Here is a 17,739-nt window from a genome sequence, read left to right on the forward strand (position 1 = left end):
AAGTAAGGAAGATGGAGGAGAAGAAAAAAGAATCCAAAATAGACAGGTGTTATATGCTTAAAGGATTTATTCTGGGAAGTTAAACATGTGACTTGTCCAATGTAATTAGTATAACAAAAGAAGTAGAGATAAAATATAGAGGAGGGAGGAGTTGCTTCGGGGCAGGATATGCTTTCTATATTGTCTGAAAAATCTTCTAGAGGATGCATATGAGGTAGGTCATAGAGGATGAGTTTAACAGGCACACATCTTGGAATATGGAAGACTATAACCAGAGTTAAACTAAAAGGCCATACATATAAGTTGGTGTTTGTCAAGGCGTGGTTCCTAAGCCAAAAGCAGCAGTATTGCTTGGGGCCTTGTTAGAAATAATTCACAGGCCCATGGGGCACCTGGGTGGCTCAGTCAGTTAAGCATCTGACTCTGGGTTTCAACTCAGGTCATGATCTCACAGCTCCCTGACTTTAAGCCCTGCATTAGGCTCTGCACTAATGTTGGAGCCTGGTTGGGATTCTCTCTGCCCCTCGCCACCCTCTCTCTCTCAATAAGTAAATAAACATGAAAAGAAAGAAAGAAAGAAAGAAAGAAAGAAAGAGGGAAGGGAAGGGAAGGGAAGGGAAGGGAAGGGAAGGGAAGGGAAGGCAAGGCAAGGCAAGGCCAGAATTCACAGGCCCATACCCTAAATAAGGAATCAGCCAGTCTGGGGCTGGGGCCCAGCCATGTTTTAATAAGCCTTTCAAGTTATTCTGATACACGCTAAAGTTTGAAAACCACTATTTTAGATAAATACAAAAAATAGTTTAAAAAATAGATACCAAATCTAGGGAGAAATAAAAAGCAAAGAGAATATTCTAGTTTAACACTATTTTCTCTCTTCTCCCTCAGAAAACCTCACTAAATGAAGAATAAAAAAAAATGTTTCAAGATATTATCTACCAAGACAAGTGGGAGAGGAAAGAACAACTAGCCAACCATTTCCAGAAGAGTTTGGAAGGTAGAAGCCTGATGCAGGATTCCTAACTGCCTTGATAGATAGAAGTCATAAAAGTTACAAGGCAGATCCCCGCAGAAGACAATGCCTACAGGAGAAGCAAGCTAGTTCCCCAGAAAGAACACAAAGAAACATGGTACTTGAAGGCACCTGGAAGGAGCAGGTGGTGTGTGGGCCTAAAATAAGGAATCTGGTTGAAAAGTATGCAGCGTAGTTGAGCCCCTGATGTTACTCTCTCCTTATGTCCCTCAAGAGACAGGTGATGTATTTTCTGGAAAAGTTGAACTGTAGGTGTCCGGCCTGACACACTGCAAAACAGGGGTGAGGCAGAGAGCACAGGAACATTCAGTAAAAGGCTACAGGATGAATGGAGGGCTCTTCATTGCCCTTCTCACCTGTAGTCTTCAGAAAACCTGTATCCAAGTGTATATCTTGCACCATGTGGAGGTTGGAAGATTGTCCTCTGGAGACCCCAACTAAAAGGCCAGTGATTGATAACCTTCCAGTGACATCTACCACTTGGCTACTCCCACCTACAAAAATAGAGCTTCCTTTCCATAATCTTTATATGTTTATGCTTAAACATAATCAGCTGAGGATCACCAGATGTGAAGAAGGAGTCCAGTATGTAGAGACCTATAGGAAAAGAATAGAGAATAGGAAACTGAAAAAAAGAGGGAAAAAATTTCCCCTTCCCCTAAAATTATAATTACCATCTTCAGAAAGAGAATATATTACATTCACATACACACAAAAATATTTTGCTATAAAAAAATTCAGGAAATGAGAAATTGTTTTATACAGCGATTTTTAGTTACAACATGGTTGACACACAATATTATATTAGTTCCAGGTGTACAACATAGTGATTTGACAACTATAACATTATGAAATGCTTTCAACCTAGAATTCCATACTCAACTAAACTATCAATCAAGTATAAGAGAAAGATAATTTCAGATATACAAAAACTCGAAAAATTGGCTCACTCTTATACCCTTTCTTAGAAAGGTACTAGAGGAAATGTCTCAGCAAAATGAGGAAATGAAAAAAAAAGGAAGGAAATAGGAAGAAAAATATGGAAATCAGAAAATAGGGGCTCTGGCACTTATGAGGCAAAGAGAATTTCCAGGAAATTGGCAAAGGAAATTTTTTACAACCTAACCTGTGTGAGCCAAAACTAAAAAGCATCCTACCAGCTGGGGATAAGCAGGGGGTATGGGGTGAAAATCTCTAGAAAACAAAAGGGAAGGGCCATTTAGCCTGTCTGGGAGATACAGAAATCATTTCTAGGCCTTAGAGCATTTGGGGAGAAAATTACCAATAAAAGAAAAAAAACTACTCAAGAAAGTGATAAACTGTAAACCAACAACAACAAAAACCAAAGCTCAGATGAGAAAGACAATATCCTAAGATATTATTTGGTTTAGCTGCAAACAATATGCCATACATAAAATAATATAAATATTCATGCATATTTATGATAAACTACTCAGAGCATAAAGGAAAGGAAGATTGGGGAAGTGAGGGGTTAACGGATCCCAAACAAAAAGGAAGTCAATAGACACAGCCTGATAGGATAAATTAAGACATAACAGAATAGGCTATTCTATCAGATAGTAGTATACACATGGAAAAATATGTCCTAGGATAGAAAGAAAGGAGAGGCAGGCTGTTTTGCAGTGTGATCAAGCACTTTCTGAGCAGATATCTCAATTCTTAGAAGGAGTCTGTCATGCCAAATCTGGAGGACCAATTATCCGGGCAAAAGCAACGGCAAGTGTTAAGATTTCGAGGTAACACTAAACTTCGTGTGTTTTAGAAAGGCAAGAAGACCAGTGAGCATTGGGCAGAGTCAACATATGGGGAACAGTAGAAGAGACATATCCAAATGGGAGAAAATCATTTGAGCTTCACAACTGTGCTGTACCTAAGAAGATTACATGATTCAAAGAAAAACAAAGCAATACCACATCTGTTTATTTTATTTCATGGATTTATCCTGCCTTGCGTGATTCTATCCTACCTTCTTTACCACGTTAGTACCATCAACTGCCAATACCACAGCACCCTGTACTGTAGTAAACACTCAGATAAAAGTTCCTCTGGCCAATATATCTGAGTCTTTTGCATGTCTGGGAATTAGTCTATTACCACATCAATCATGCCCCCTCCGTTTCCAGCTACTCTACTCCATTTTGCATTTCTCTGTGTAATCATCATCCCAGTTTGCTATCACGTTTTAAATAGTAGTAACCTACAAGATTTCACATTTTCTGAAAATACAAGACTCTTGGGTAGAAATTATAATTAGGCCGGCTGGGCTATGTTCTATTATTAGTAAGAATTGTGATTTTTAGAGTTGTGGGTTAATTGCTAATAACTGTATGCAGTGTTTTCCCTCAAGATGTTTTCTATTACAGTAATTAACTGAGCAGCTGGGAGAGCAGACATTAACCATTTGTCTTCGCAGTAGCCCTCACTGGGGACTCCCCCCAAACCTTTGCACATGGCTTTATTTGCTATTTGATGCGTAATGTAAGAGGGAAGCATAAAAGATATAGGATGTCCGCACTTTGGAATGGATATCCAATTTTAAATGATTTTTTCTTGTTGAAGGGATTCTTTCCCACACATGTGATGAATAGATTATGAGAAACATAGAATGTCTTTTAGATATATGGACTTATTTGACTAGTTTTTATGTGCATATTTCTCTTAGTATCTTCACATAATGAAATTTTGTCACAGTGATTGTGTCAGAAGCCTGAGCTACCCTGAAGACACCACTGGTTTATCTGTTTACAAATTAGATTGGACCGGTAAGAGCTGGCTGACACACTGAAGAAATCTGTTCTGGAAAACTTTAGGAGCCACTGCCTGGTAGCCCTATTCTTTTTCATGATATTTGAATTCCCATTTGGTGGTTAACTCAGCTTTGACCCTTGATTTTAGTATCCCGGCACTCCCTCTAGGACCCTTGGTGCTTCCCTGTGTGATTTTGTTTACAATCTGATGTGGCTCCTCTCCCAAGACTATATACAAAATCGGATATTTGACCCCAGTTCTCCTAACTAATTCTGCTATTGCCTGGATGCCACTCCATCTCTGCCAAGTTCTTTTCTACAGCATGCTTTTTGTTAGCGCAAAGGCATTCTTCTTCTTCTTTTTTTAAACAGGGAACATTTTATCTATTTTTTTTTTTAAGTAGGCATCACGCCCCGCACAGAGCCCAAGGCAGGGCTTGAACTTACCTCACTGAGATCAAGACCTGAGCTGAGATCAAGAGTCTGATGCTTAACCGACTGAGCCACCCAGGCACCCCATAACACATTTTAAAAATTGATCTCAAACCACAGGTAGGTAGAGACTGAGTACAATTTTTTTTAATGAAAAAAGTGAGGCTTTGGGAAAATTTTTAGGTATATAAGGATTTGTTATCTTCTCTTGTGTTGAATAAAATAATGAACTCATTAGTGTTAAGATCTCATTGCTTTTTTTTTTACCATGCTTTTCCAGAGGCGAGAGTTGTCTTTCTTCTTAATATTACTCCTTTTCTTTAAATCCAGAAAAGCTCTGGGTTTCTCGGAGTGTGTGGTCATAAGAGCCTCAACAGGAAGAATGCTATCTGATTTACACTAATGCTACAGAAGCTACACAAACAAAAGCATTCTAGGCCCTCTGGCAAATGGCAGGCCACAGCTTTTCTTCCCACTTTGAAAAGACACAAGACCCTGACCCACTCTGCCCAGTCGGTGATGGCTCATCAGGACTCATTGGGGCCACCAACTCAGTGTCAGTGCTCAAAAGGGAGACTCACCCATTACAGATCACCCTCCTGAGTCTAAACTTTGCAAGTCTCAAAGGTCCCCCTCGTACTTCGAAGAGTGTAATATGCCAAGGGTGTGAAGGCAAACAAGGCTGTAGTGTGAGGTAAAGACAATTTTTTATTTAGAAATTTCCATACTGGAAATCTCAGTGGGAGCCTGCGTCATTAATTGGAACAACCCTGGAAACAGGTTGACAAGACAGAGTCAGGTAGAACCTAGAGTCTGGGATAGATGCATTCAAGAAGACAAGTGTCAAGGCAATTAGAGGTGAGATACCAGGCAGAGAAGTGTAAGTCTGTGATCCTCGGGGTCAGCGAGAGGTTTAAACAAAAGCAGGGCAATAACCAGGATGCCCACTTATTTGGTTGTGGACAAGGAAGCTCTGAGTCATCATGCCTCTTCCTCTAGAAAACCTTGACTCCATGGGTTGATTCTCCCTGTACAGCATTCAAACCTAAATGATGCTATCTGCTTAATTTTTTATAAACAGTGCCTTGCAGGGAAATGCTTTAATGAATCCTTTTTGATTTACTGGTTGGTTGAACCAATTTTGGAAAAGCCCTGCAAAGCATGAATTAAAATACAAATTGAGTTTAGAAAATATCAGCTTGCATATTCCAAAGGAAGATAAGCTCTTGTTAACTTGCCCTCACATTCTTCCTTATGGCAAATCCTTTTCAATACACTCCTAGCAATAACTAACAGAGGAAGGCCAAACAAACATAATATCTACATTTTCTGTCCACTTAAAATGAATTTTGTATGATGAAATCTGAGTTGATTCTTTCAAATTAATAGCCAGGTGTTTTAATTTTACTGTCTACTTCACTCAAATTTATTTTGAATTCAAATGACAAAACTATATTGGATAAGGTCATGTTGAAAGACTGAAGTGTCTTAGTTAACGTTAAAGTTTCTTTGGGGCCTTTTCTAGAAAACTATTTCACAAAAGAACTGACTTATATTGTCATTATTACTTCGGTTAACGGGGCGGGGGGGGGGGCCGGGGGGGGGGGAAAGGAAGCATAGATAACAGCAATGCCTCTTTGGCTAAAATACAAACACTCTCCTACTTCAGAAATAAGAACCAAGGATAAAAGTCTTGGTGTTTTGGTGAGTCCTTCATAAGCAAGAAAACACGTGAGGTTTTGCTCTAATTCAAGAGCCATTCTGTCAGTGCTTTAAAGAGGGTAGAAATTAAGCTATATTAAAGCTTGTCTTGGCCCAATTATGGAGTGAAAGTGAGGTATCTATGGAATGGTTCCAGGATACGTTTCAAATCAGTTTGAATCCAGCTATTTGGTCCTTATTAGGACTTCAGGGGACAGCCAAGAATTACATTTAATTCATTATCTTGTTCTAAAAGCACTACAGTGGCTGCTACACAAATTGAAAGCAGCATTTACACAAGCTAATACCCATGGTATCTTTCCAATTTATCTTTTGGGCATTATCACCTCCCAGTGTACCTCCTTGAAAGTTTGACATGTGGCCTGAATTCTCATTTTGTAGGATGATAGCTATTCACCCTGAAGAGAACATTGAAGAAAATGGCCCCACATTAAAGTACTAAGAATGCTACCTGAAATACATTTTAAAAGATTTGAAAATAGCTACAGTCTTGTGGCAGAAATTGTGCTATATATAAACTTGCCTTCTAGGCAGTCCATTCTTTCTGGATTGAAGCTGAAGTATTATTATTGACTTAATTCATTGCTGTTTGACTCATGTCCAGCAATCTGCTGTAGATCCATAATAGAATTATTGCTCTCCTTTGTGAAACATTCAAAACCACTGGTGCTTATTTGTTCATTTGTGTGTCATTGTTCTTTAAAAGGGAGAAAATTTAAATATATTTATTTCTGTGATGTGAAAGTAAATATATAACCTGTTGAAATTCAAGATAGGAAATTGTTCCTTTAGGAAACTGGTAGGAATGACACAGGAAGAAATGTTGCCCACATACAGTGTGATTTCTAATAGTTCATTGATCTGTTTGGTGTCACCTTTTAGAGTGTGCATTAACAAAAACCCTGCATGGCTATGAGATTGACAGCATAATCCTAGAGTGTTTTATGTAACTAGACACTAGCCATAGAGAATAACGTGTGAACTCCCAGATATCAGGCAACAGCACTCCAAGCCAACTTGTATTAATGCTTTATATTGATGTAAAACCTTTTTCCAAAAAGTAAAAAGCACTTCCTCAAAATTGTCTTGTTGGGTTTTATAACAACTCAGCAATGCACAATATCTGAGACCACAATGTGTTGAGCTAAGATAATACCTTAAATTTCCCAATTCCTAATCTAGTATTTCAAACGTTTAATCATTAGTCATCCTTCCAGTCTCCAAAGATGCCAAAAATTACTCATTCCATATAAGACTTGAAAAAGGTTATAGAAAAATCTTTCAGAGAAGATTCTCTTAGCGTCTATAAACCATTAGGTAAACATTTAAAAATCAATTGTATGAGAATTCGAGTGACTTTCTTTTAGCTGAGGATTTAAGCCTATTATTTCATTCTAAAGAAGAATAAAGTCAATGTTATGAAAAGATCAACAAAATAGATATTTTCCAAATATATCTATTTCTAAATAGATATATTCCAAAACTTAAGCACAGTCTTTACTAATTCAAAATGCTTGACTAATCTTTTAATTGCAAAAAATGATCACTAGTCTTTTAAAAAGCTAAGGATTAGCCATATTAGGAAATATTCACGATCATTTTGATACACATAACAAATGGAAGAATAGTTCTTTGTTTTTCGGAGGGTAATTATGTGTTACTTTCTTATAATCTTATTTCTAGTCTCTCAGTTAACAGGCTACAGTGCTAAATTACAAGTTCTTCCTCTAGATGTAATGAAAGCACGCAGAGGTGAACACATAAAAAAATAAAACACTATACAGGGCAATGTAAAGTTAGACTTGGTGGTCCAAAAGCAAGATCTACAAGTCAAGGCTTTCACTGCTAGTTTGCTTTCCTGCTTTGTTGACTTTAATATAATGACTTAAGGCCTAACTCAGTATAACACCCTTTTCTGTTCTTTCAGAACATATCTTCCCTTATTTCCCTCTTAATCACTTGGTCTTTGAAGATATTTCTATCAATGGGGAGGAAAAATGCCTTCCTAAAGGTAGCAACTGACAATTAATAATTCAATGAAATTTCATAAGAAGGAGCACTGAGGATGTTCATTTTCCTTCAGTTTTGTAAGATGCATGATAGATTTACCAACACCTGCTGTGATAATCTTGTTTGGCCTTTGAATTAAGTAGAGCAAAGGAACTGCAAAGGAAACAATCAACAAAACTAAAAGTCAACTGACAGAATGGGAAAAGATATTTGCAAATGACATATTGGATAAAAGGTTAGCATCCAAAATCTATAAAGAACTTACCAACTCAACACCCGAAAAACAAATAATCCAGTGAAGAAATGGGCAGAAGACATGAATAGACACTTTTCCAAAGAAGACATCCATATGGTCAACCGATGAAAAGATGCTCAACGTCACTCATCATCAGGGAAATACAAATCAAAGTCACACTGAGATATCACCTCACACTAGTCAGAGTGGCTAAAATGAACAAATCAGGAAACTACAGATGCTGGTGAGGATGTGGAGAAATGGGAACCTTCTTGCACTGTTGGTGGGAATGCAAACTGGTGCAGCCACTCTGGAAAACAGTGTGGAGATTCCTCAAAAAATTAAAAATAGAACTACCCTATGACCCTGCAATAGCACTACTAGGAATTTACAGAAGGGATACAGGAGTGCTAATGCATAAGGGCATATGTACCCCAATGTTTTTAGCAGCGCTTTCAACAATAGCCAAATTATGAAAAGAGCCTAAATGTCCATCAACTGAAGAATGGATAAAGAAGATGTGGTTTATATATACAATGGAATACTACTTGGCAATGAGAAAGAAAGGAATCCTGCCATTTGCAGCAACATGGATGGAACTAGAAGGTATTGTGCTAAGTGAAATAAGTCAGTCAGAGAAGGATAGATATCATATGTTTTCATGCATATGTGGATCTTGAGAAACTTAACAGAAGGCCATGGGGGAAGGGAAGGGGAAAAAAATAGTAACAAACAGAGAGGGAGGGAGGCAAACCACAAGAGACTCTTAAATACAGAGAACAAACTGAGGGTGGATGGGGGGGCAAGGTGTGGGGGAGAGGGAAAATGGGTGATGGGCATTGAGGAAGGCACCTGTTGGGATGAGCACCGGGAGTTGTATGTAAGCCAATCTGACAATAAATCATATTTTTAAAAAGTAAAGGAGAAAAATGTATATATTTCATTTAGGTTTAAATGACCTTATGCTAGCAAAACCGTGTGTCATCTTTGCCTTTTCTGGATTCCATATACTTTCTCTTTTATTTGGAGCAACTGTGTGTTTGGTTAATAACCTCACTGTTTTCTGCTGTTAAGGGAACTGAAGTGCCATTAACACATATTAAAGTACCATTGATTCCATTAGTGCCGACAAGCACTAAATCCCAATTTCTTTTTAAATAAGCATTAAAACAAATGCAGATGTCCTTTATTAACAAGTAACATGCTGAGCAACCCTTATTGCAATAGTTTAATATATGAGAGATGTCTTAAAGACCAAGTTAGAATCTTAAGGAGCTGAAATGCTAGAACTTGGGTACAATGAAGGACAAGTGAAGGAGTAAATAGGAATTTTCTACACGCTCAGGAGCCTATCCAAAGGGTCATGTTTTATGTCCCATGTTAGAATCATAATCACTTTTCGCCTTTGCATGTCTCCACATTTGTGTATTAGAACACCTATAATACCACAGTAGTGAAGAGACACATGCTGTAGATTTACAATAAAGTGGTTTATTAATAAGGAACTTAAGCCTAGGAAATGGGCATAGCTTACATGGGCTCTTACTCTGTGGCTTCTAGATGTGGTCCTCATGATTAGATGTTACCATAGAATAGTAAAGCACTTTCAATTGTGAAGCAATCTCAAGGGAAGATATTTATGTGCCGGGGCATCGGGCCTTCTTAAAATACATGACAATTCTGGGGACCTTTTCGCACCAGTAGAACGTAGAAGATTTCAGCATAAACCTTAGAGTGAAACACGCAACAAAAACAAAATGTTTTCTCTTTTTGTATTGATCACATTCCTAACCACTATTTTATTTCTTTACCCTTTTCCTTCTTTCTTTCTCTTTCCTTCTTTCTTTCTCTTTCTTTCTTTCTTTCTTTCAATGTTACTTATTTTTGAAAGAGAGAGCACAATGGGGAGAGGAGCAGAGAGGGGGGACAGAGGATCTGAAGCAGGCTCTGTGCTGACAGCAGCGAATCCAATGTGGGGCTTAACCACAGTTCGTGAGCTGACCTGAGACAAAGTCAGATGCTCAACCGACTGAGCCATCCAGGTGCCCCTCCTCCTTGTTTTTCATCTCTTCTTTACCTGTTCCTAGTATGGATTATGCTAGTTGTATGTATTTTTTGAAATCTGTTCTAATTTTTTTTTTCAAATAAAGACATAGACAAAACTGAGAGACATTCACTTACTTTATTTGTTTGCTACTGCATTTGAAGAACCTAGAACAGTGCCTGACACTCAATATTTGTTGATTAAAAGAAAAAATGGTCAATGGCAGGCGATAAGCAGATAGAGATAGGTAGATGGATGATAGATAGAGAGATAGGTAGGTAGATAGATAGATAGATAGATACTGGTAGGAAGCTAGGAAGCAAGGAAAGAAGGAAGGAAGGGAGGAAAGAAATGCCTGCACATTTAGGCAGAACTGCCTACTCAAATAAATTTGACAGAGTGGAGAATGGCTGGAAGCAGTAGCAGATCACCAAAGAATAGAAGCTAATCGGTGGCTTTCCACAGTTCCACAGATTATAACAAAAGACATAAGACTCCGTCAGAGACAAAGAACTTACTTACAAGAAAAGCAATAGCAGGTATATCAGCATATTTGTGTCAGCTCCCTAAGTTCCAAGTTCCATAGGGCTACATGGAGAGCCAGATAGAACCTAAACGCATAATACAGCGTGCCACAAGAGAGGAACCAAAAATTTAAGATATCTGCGACTTTCCTAGCAAGCACTTTTATATGGTCTGGAGGGAGAGCAGGTGTGTCAAAGGACCTGTGATTCATTACCTTGCTTTCCAGGATGGCCACTTTAAGGATTCCCTGTCCAGGAAAATGAGTAAAAAGAGCAAAAGCTTAATAGAGGATAAATCTGCTTTAGTATGTAGCTTCAGAGATTACACTGTTGAGCTACAATGTATGATTAAGAAGAGATAGCTGATTGTATGCGCCATGGGAGCTAGAAAACATCCTGAGAGGTGATTGGCCAAATAGAAGAATAGCAGAAAGTAATCAGCACATTCATCATACAGAATAACCTCAGATAACTTGGAGCACATAGCAATGCCCCCACCCCAAAACAGCATCTATTATGGATGGTTTACAAATGCATAGGTATGAATGGAAGTCACTGGAGTATCACACAGTGCGACAAGAGGTATTGGCCTGGAGCTATAGAAGGTGAGTGGAGTGTCAGAGAGTAGAACTGATGGGCTGCTTCATTGAAAAACACTGGAGCTAAGGTTGAGTACATCTTTTCTCCGAAGGCGGGTTCCCATTGTAAGAGGAGTAAGAGTAAAGACTTGGCACCGCTATCCACAATGTAATGTTCTTTAACCAAATGTCTGAGCTGGCCCGTGGGGGCATCTTGTAGGAGGATTTCTGTTAAACCCGTCCCTGAACTCCCACGGCCAGCCATCAAGGTTGTCACAGTCTGTCTCTCCCTTCTTAAAAAAACCTTCAAAGACATTTTTAGTATACTCTTTTAGGGAAAAAAAAGTGTGGCTCGTTATGTTCGGCTTTTCCATGTAGCTACATTCTCAAGGATTTTGTTGTCGTTGGCAGCAGGGAGGTTGGAAACCGAGGAGCACTAATGAAATTTAAAAAGAACATCTTTTTATCTCGCGGGGTTTTAGCGGCTTTGGTTACTTGTTTATCTCCTGAAATTATAGCTCCTTTTTGATATAGAAATCTTAATTTCAATTCTCTGCAACATCAAAAGCGAAACAAAGACCACACTCCTTCAGCTGAGCCAGAAGCAGCAGGTTCAATGAACTCTGCATACTTCCTTGATGTTTTAGTGGTCTGTAGTTAATAACTTGTTATTCATTTGCTTTAAGAAAAAAAAAAATGGCACATGGGTGGCTCAGTTTGTTCAGCTACCGACTTCAGCTCAGGTCATGATTTCATGGTTCGTGAGTTCAAGCCCCACATAGGGATCTGTGCTGACAGTTCAGAGCCTGGAGCTTGCTTCAGATTCTGTATCTCTCTCTATCTCTCTCTGACCCTCCCCTCCTCGCGCGCTCTCTCTCTCTCTCTCTCTCTCTCTCTCAAAAGTAAATAAACATTAAAAAAAAATTTTTAAAGAAAAAAAAAACTACCACAGAAATTCAGGTGGGGTAACCAAAAAACAAAAAACAAACAAAAACAAAACAAACAAAACACAAAACAAAACCAAACAAAAAGCTACAAATCTTCCAGATTTGTTTTTCTACAGAGTTATTTCCAGGTTTAGGATATTTCTATCAGTGCATTTTTTTTTTATGTCCCTGGAGCTGCATTTATCATTCCCATAACTGTGTAGGTATAGGGAGACATCCTAAATGAGTTTTAAGGGTCTCCTCTAGATTGGGCCTTCTGTTCAATGTTGCCACTAGCTTATTAGAATAGCATGAACAGAACAGTTGTTTTGGTTTGAGTTTCAAGATAAAATAATTACAACTCTCCAAGACAGTCCACAGATACAATTTGATAAATATGTCCATATTTGTTTACAATATGTTAGCTGACTTTATTCATTTACTGCAAATAAATAAATCTGATACTAAAAATTCCAAAAGGAAGCAAAACAAGCTAAATATCAGAAGCATGAAATAAGGCTTCTCACTTAACTCATAAGTATGCTTTTATCTTGAATCTTACTCAGAAGAGCCTTGGACATATTAACATTGCCCCAGTCCTAGGTAGCTCTATCTAGCATTGCTTTACTACTTAAAAGCTACAAGGCCTTGAATTACCTTAATTTGCTTCCATTTCAGAGCACCTTCTTTCAACTGAAATATCCTGAAGTGGAATGTCTTACACAACAGGGTGAACAACCTCCAAAGAATTCATTAGCATAAGAAAGGAGTAAGCGTTGCAAATATTTTCCACTTCACTCTTTTCATTAATTATTGTTAAATAACGAGTTCAGACAATATCTGTGATAAACTATGTGAAAGGCTATTCCATATGTACTTAAGAGAAAAAAGCTCTATAAAAAGGAAAAAAAAAAAACCTCCCCATCTAATTCTCTCTCACACTGGTCAGAGGCCAGAGTGGCAAAAAATAGTGTAGAAAAGTCTTTCCTTTCATTGCATAGGATGAGTCTGCCTAGACATGAGATAGAGAAGTTGATCTCTAGTGACCTTGAAGGACCATATAAGATTGCAGAGAAAATGAATGTACATTATAGAAGATGGCTGTGTCATCATTTGTTCTAATTAATTTCACATGTTTGAGGAGATTGGTTGACATTTACGATCAAACTTTATATTTTGATTTATTTATCACCAGTATTTATCACGTTTATCTGCAAAGAAATCTGCAAGCTGCAATCACAGTGACTGCTTAGGGCATGCCTGGTGTCTATTTCCCTGTTTTACAACAACTTCAAGGTTTTCACCCTTTTCTAAATTGTCAATATTAGAAGGGATCCAAGGTTTTAATGAGAGTAAAATTTGAAAAGAGAGATTCTTACTTTGGCCAAAGAACATTAGGCTTAAAATATTTCATCCAACAGGCATCAGTATTGCATTTTGCACATCTGAGTCTCCACAAGTTACCTCATACTCACCTGATAGAATCAAATTGCAAGTTTCGTCACAATAAATTAGAAATAGGCCTTTCTTGGTCTCAAATTCTGACTTGGTCTCATTCTGACTTCAGACAGAATGAAAAGAAATTTCATCTTTCAGGGATAGCCCTGCAAATGCAGATGACACTGGGTACTGTCAACCCAGAGGTGAAGAAGGAGGATACAGAAGGCAAGAGAGATGAGAGACGTTTAATCATAAAATTACTCTTCTCTTTGCAATTTTTCCCAGAGTGGAGTCTGCTTCCATTCCTCGTCATTTTCACCTGGAGACTCAGTGCTATACTAATGAAAGATCATATCAGGAAGGAACCAAAGATGGCTAGTAAGCTTTAACTGCAAAAGATTTTAAAGGAAGCTAATATGAGCATCAGTAGTCTATGGTAATCAAGACAAAAAAAAAATTCTAAGGGCAAAAAGAAATACTAATCTTGCTGCATAAAGTGGGCAGGGCATCCATGTGGCCACTGCTACAATTAGTTTACACAGGCGTGTATTCTAATTGATTTACAATATAAGGCCTAAGTTAATGGCATGCATACCCAGATGCTAATCAAGCTACCTGATACACGTCTCAAGCATTACCAGCATGAAGAGCGATATTGCCAAATGTATGAAGGTGAAGAAATAGGGCCATTGTGAGCTCAGAGTGAGAGAGTTCAAAAGGCATCTACATCTGGCTTATTGCAAGCCTCATAACAAGTCCTTTGCCACATTTTTTACTGCCCCCTCCCACCCCATTTGTCCAGAATACCTTGCACAAAGTGGGCACTTACCTTTGTGTAGTTGAATGTAATGTTGAATAGAATGGAGTCAGAACTAAAAATTAGGAATGTATGGTTCTTAACCTACCTTTTGCCAACAGTTTTATGAGCTTAGGGAAACCATGGAACTTCTTTACTTGTTAGTTGTCTCATCTGCGTCATAACAGGTTAGAATCTATAAGCCCTGAGGTCCTCTCTTACAATGGGATGACCTATCCTTAGGAAAGATACCTGTTCAAGAGCACCTCTGCTGTATTTGTGGGTTTTCCCACAGGAAAACTCTGTGGGTTTTCCCTTCCTTCCCCTTCTCTCTTCTATGTGCTTTGGATGGAGCTGACTCTAACTCTAGTTCCTAGGTTAGCATATGGTCAACCCTAGCCAATCCAGGCACTGAATTCCTCCAACCATTGTCATATGATCCAGTCAGAGCCAATAGATACAGTGATACTTTGGACTGCGGGGACAAACAATTCTACGGATGACATGAGATGGAACTGCTAGGATTAAATTATAAAGCTGATAGGCAGAAAGCTGAGCAAAGAAAAAGGGAGAAATTGAGTATTAATAGCATCAGTTGATCCCCTGAATCAAACTTCACCCAAAGCCAAAATAACCTGTAAGCGTTTCTATTATGTGAGCCAATGTGTTCCTTTTATACTTATGTCTGTTTTAGGTGAATTTTTGGTAGGTAAAAAAAGGAAAAAATCTTTACTTTTAATACCTATGCATTCCCTATAAAGTGTTTCATAACCCTGTAACCCATGAATGTTTGTCAATAACAGAACAGATCTAATGGATCACCTGTCCCATTCATCTGTCACTACAAAAACAGGGCTTCTATTAATTGGAAGAAAAGTTTGTGTGTTTTACTAATGAAAGCAAGCTGTTAATCCCTACCTAAAGCTAAAGATGATAAAAGTCATATAATGAACCTTTCTATAAGAGGCTTTGTCTCCAACCACTGATAGGCTTTCAAAGACCATAAATACCAATTAAACAATGGCTGACTTAAGGGAAAGAGTCCAATACTCATTGAGTATTTGTGATATTCCATGCAGTTATTAAAATAAATATTTGCATGCTACTTCGTATTTCCTTACTGATGTCCTTCTCTGTTCTCTCAGACATGTTTTAGCAAAATCCATTTTTTTGCCTGCAAGATATATGCCTATATTTCCCACAGTGTGTCCATTGGAACACCTAGATTGTGACATAAATCATGGACAGGTTCTTGACTGAGTCAGATAAGTCTGGGAAACAATTTAAAATCTGTCCCTCTCTGGAAAATTTATGTTAATATTAGAATATCAAATTATCTGATTAGTCTTCCTTCACATTATTTAATGCAGCATTTGCTAAACTATTTAGATAAAAGCCATTACATGCCCTGCCCACAATACCTAAAAACATTTGAGAAATCTAGCATTCTACTGAAACTACTTTGGGAAAAATGCTCATTTAGGTCATGTCTTCAGAAATTACAAAAATTTGTAAGGATCATTAGAATTCAGAATCAAGAGCTTAAACTCTTCCTCTAATTGGACCTGCATCTTGCCCACCTGCCTTCAGATTCCATTAGGTTGAACCATATGAAATTATCCATATTTTATGGTTTCTGACCCACATCCCAACTCTTATCCTCTGCATTAGATATTTTTCATTTGCTCCTCCAGTCTACTCTCTGCCCTTCTCCATCCTACTCTGTGTCCTGTGGAGGTGACATACGTGGACTGCATCAGTGAAATTCCTTGCTTTCTAGCTTCAGGTTGGGTTTTCCCAGTGGGAGCCATTGGAATATGGGCAGGTAGGAGGGAAGGAGAGATACCTCTTGCCCCAGCTCTCTCTGTGTCTCAGATTGCTTTGAATTATATCTAAAGCCCACATTCTCAGAGCTCTGTTTTCATGATGCTTTCCCTAGCACAGGGGTTCTCAACTTTAACACTATTGATATCTTGGGCTGGATAATACTTTTTTGTATGTGTCTGTTTAACAGCATCCCTGGCCTCTATCCACTAGAGGCCAATAGCATCCCCTCAGTTATGACAATTCAAAATGTTTCCAGATACTACCAAATGTCCCCCAAAGGGAAAAATTTCTTCCTATCACCCACCCCCACCATTGAGAACAACTGGCAGCTACTCTCCCCTGGTTTTATTAACACTTCCCTTCCTTTGCCCCTTCAAGCCTAGGGGTGGTACACAGTTCTCACTGCTAACACCACAGTTGGGTCTCTATCCCTGGTTTCTTTGCTTTTATAAATAACTCTTTTACTAAAATTGTCCTCAGTTGTCTCAGTTCAGTGTGTTATGTGTTCACTCTTGGGACACTAACTTATATACTCTCTATTCTCTTCCAACCCCATTATTTACTATCCACCACTTAAAATCTGTTTACTTTCTTTGAACCTTTACACAAGTTCTTCTTATAAGAGAAATAGAGGCAGCATTGATTGAGAGCTCACCACATGTCAAATATGGTGGCTATAGCTTACATGATTGTGGTAAATATTAATGGTTGGTTGTCTCACCACCATCCATTTTCTCTTTTCAAAAAGTACTCTAATTTGATTCAAGTATCCACCCCTCCCACATATAACCCATGTGCTTCAGGCAGAGCTGACCCTACAGCTACTTCCGATTGTTCTAAGATTGTTAGGACGGACTATTCTAAAGATAATCCATTGAGCCATTCTTGACAGGCATTAATTAAGACTTTGGCTCATAATAGGCATGTGCTACAATTTGGCCAAATGAGACTTGAAGAGCAGTTTGATGGCAGTTCTGGGAAAGACATTTCCTACACCAAAGAGAGAATTGTCAGTTGATGGTCTCTTTTTCTCTGACTTTTCTAGACCTTATAATGAGCATTATAAGGTCTGGAACTCTTAACAACCACCTCAATACTGGTATGAAGAAGTAATCTCAGGCAGGAAAGCAAAGTTAGAGAATCACAAAGAAACAAGGCCATCGATTCAACCATACCTGATCACTGCCAACCTTCTGGACTTTCTCAATTATGTTATCCAATATATTTCTTCATTTTCAAGAAAGTTTGAGTTAGGATTTCTGTCACTTTCAGCTAAAAGCTTCCTAGCTGAGCCATTCATTTAATTCATTCAACAACTGTTTATTTCCTACTTACTATATACTAGGCCCTATTTTAGGCATTGGGGCTACTGCAATGATCCAATGAGCCCCAAAATTGATAAGGAGA

The sequence above is a fragment of the Panthera uncia genome, chromosome C2 (assembly GCF_023721935.1).
Source record: "Panthera uncia isolate 11264 chromosome C2, Puncia_PCG_1.0, whole genome shotgun sequence".
Lineage (NCBI taxonomy): Eukaryota > Metazoa > Chordata > Mammalia > Carnivora > Felidae > Panthera > Panthera uncia.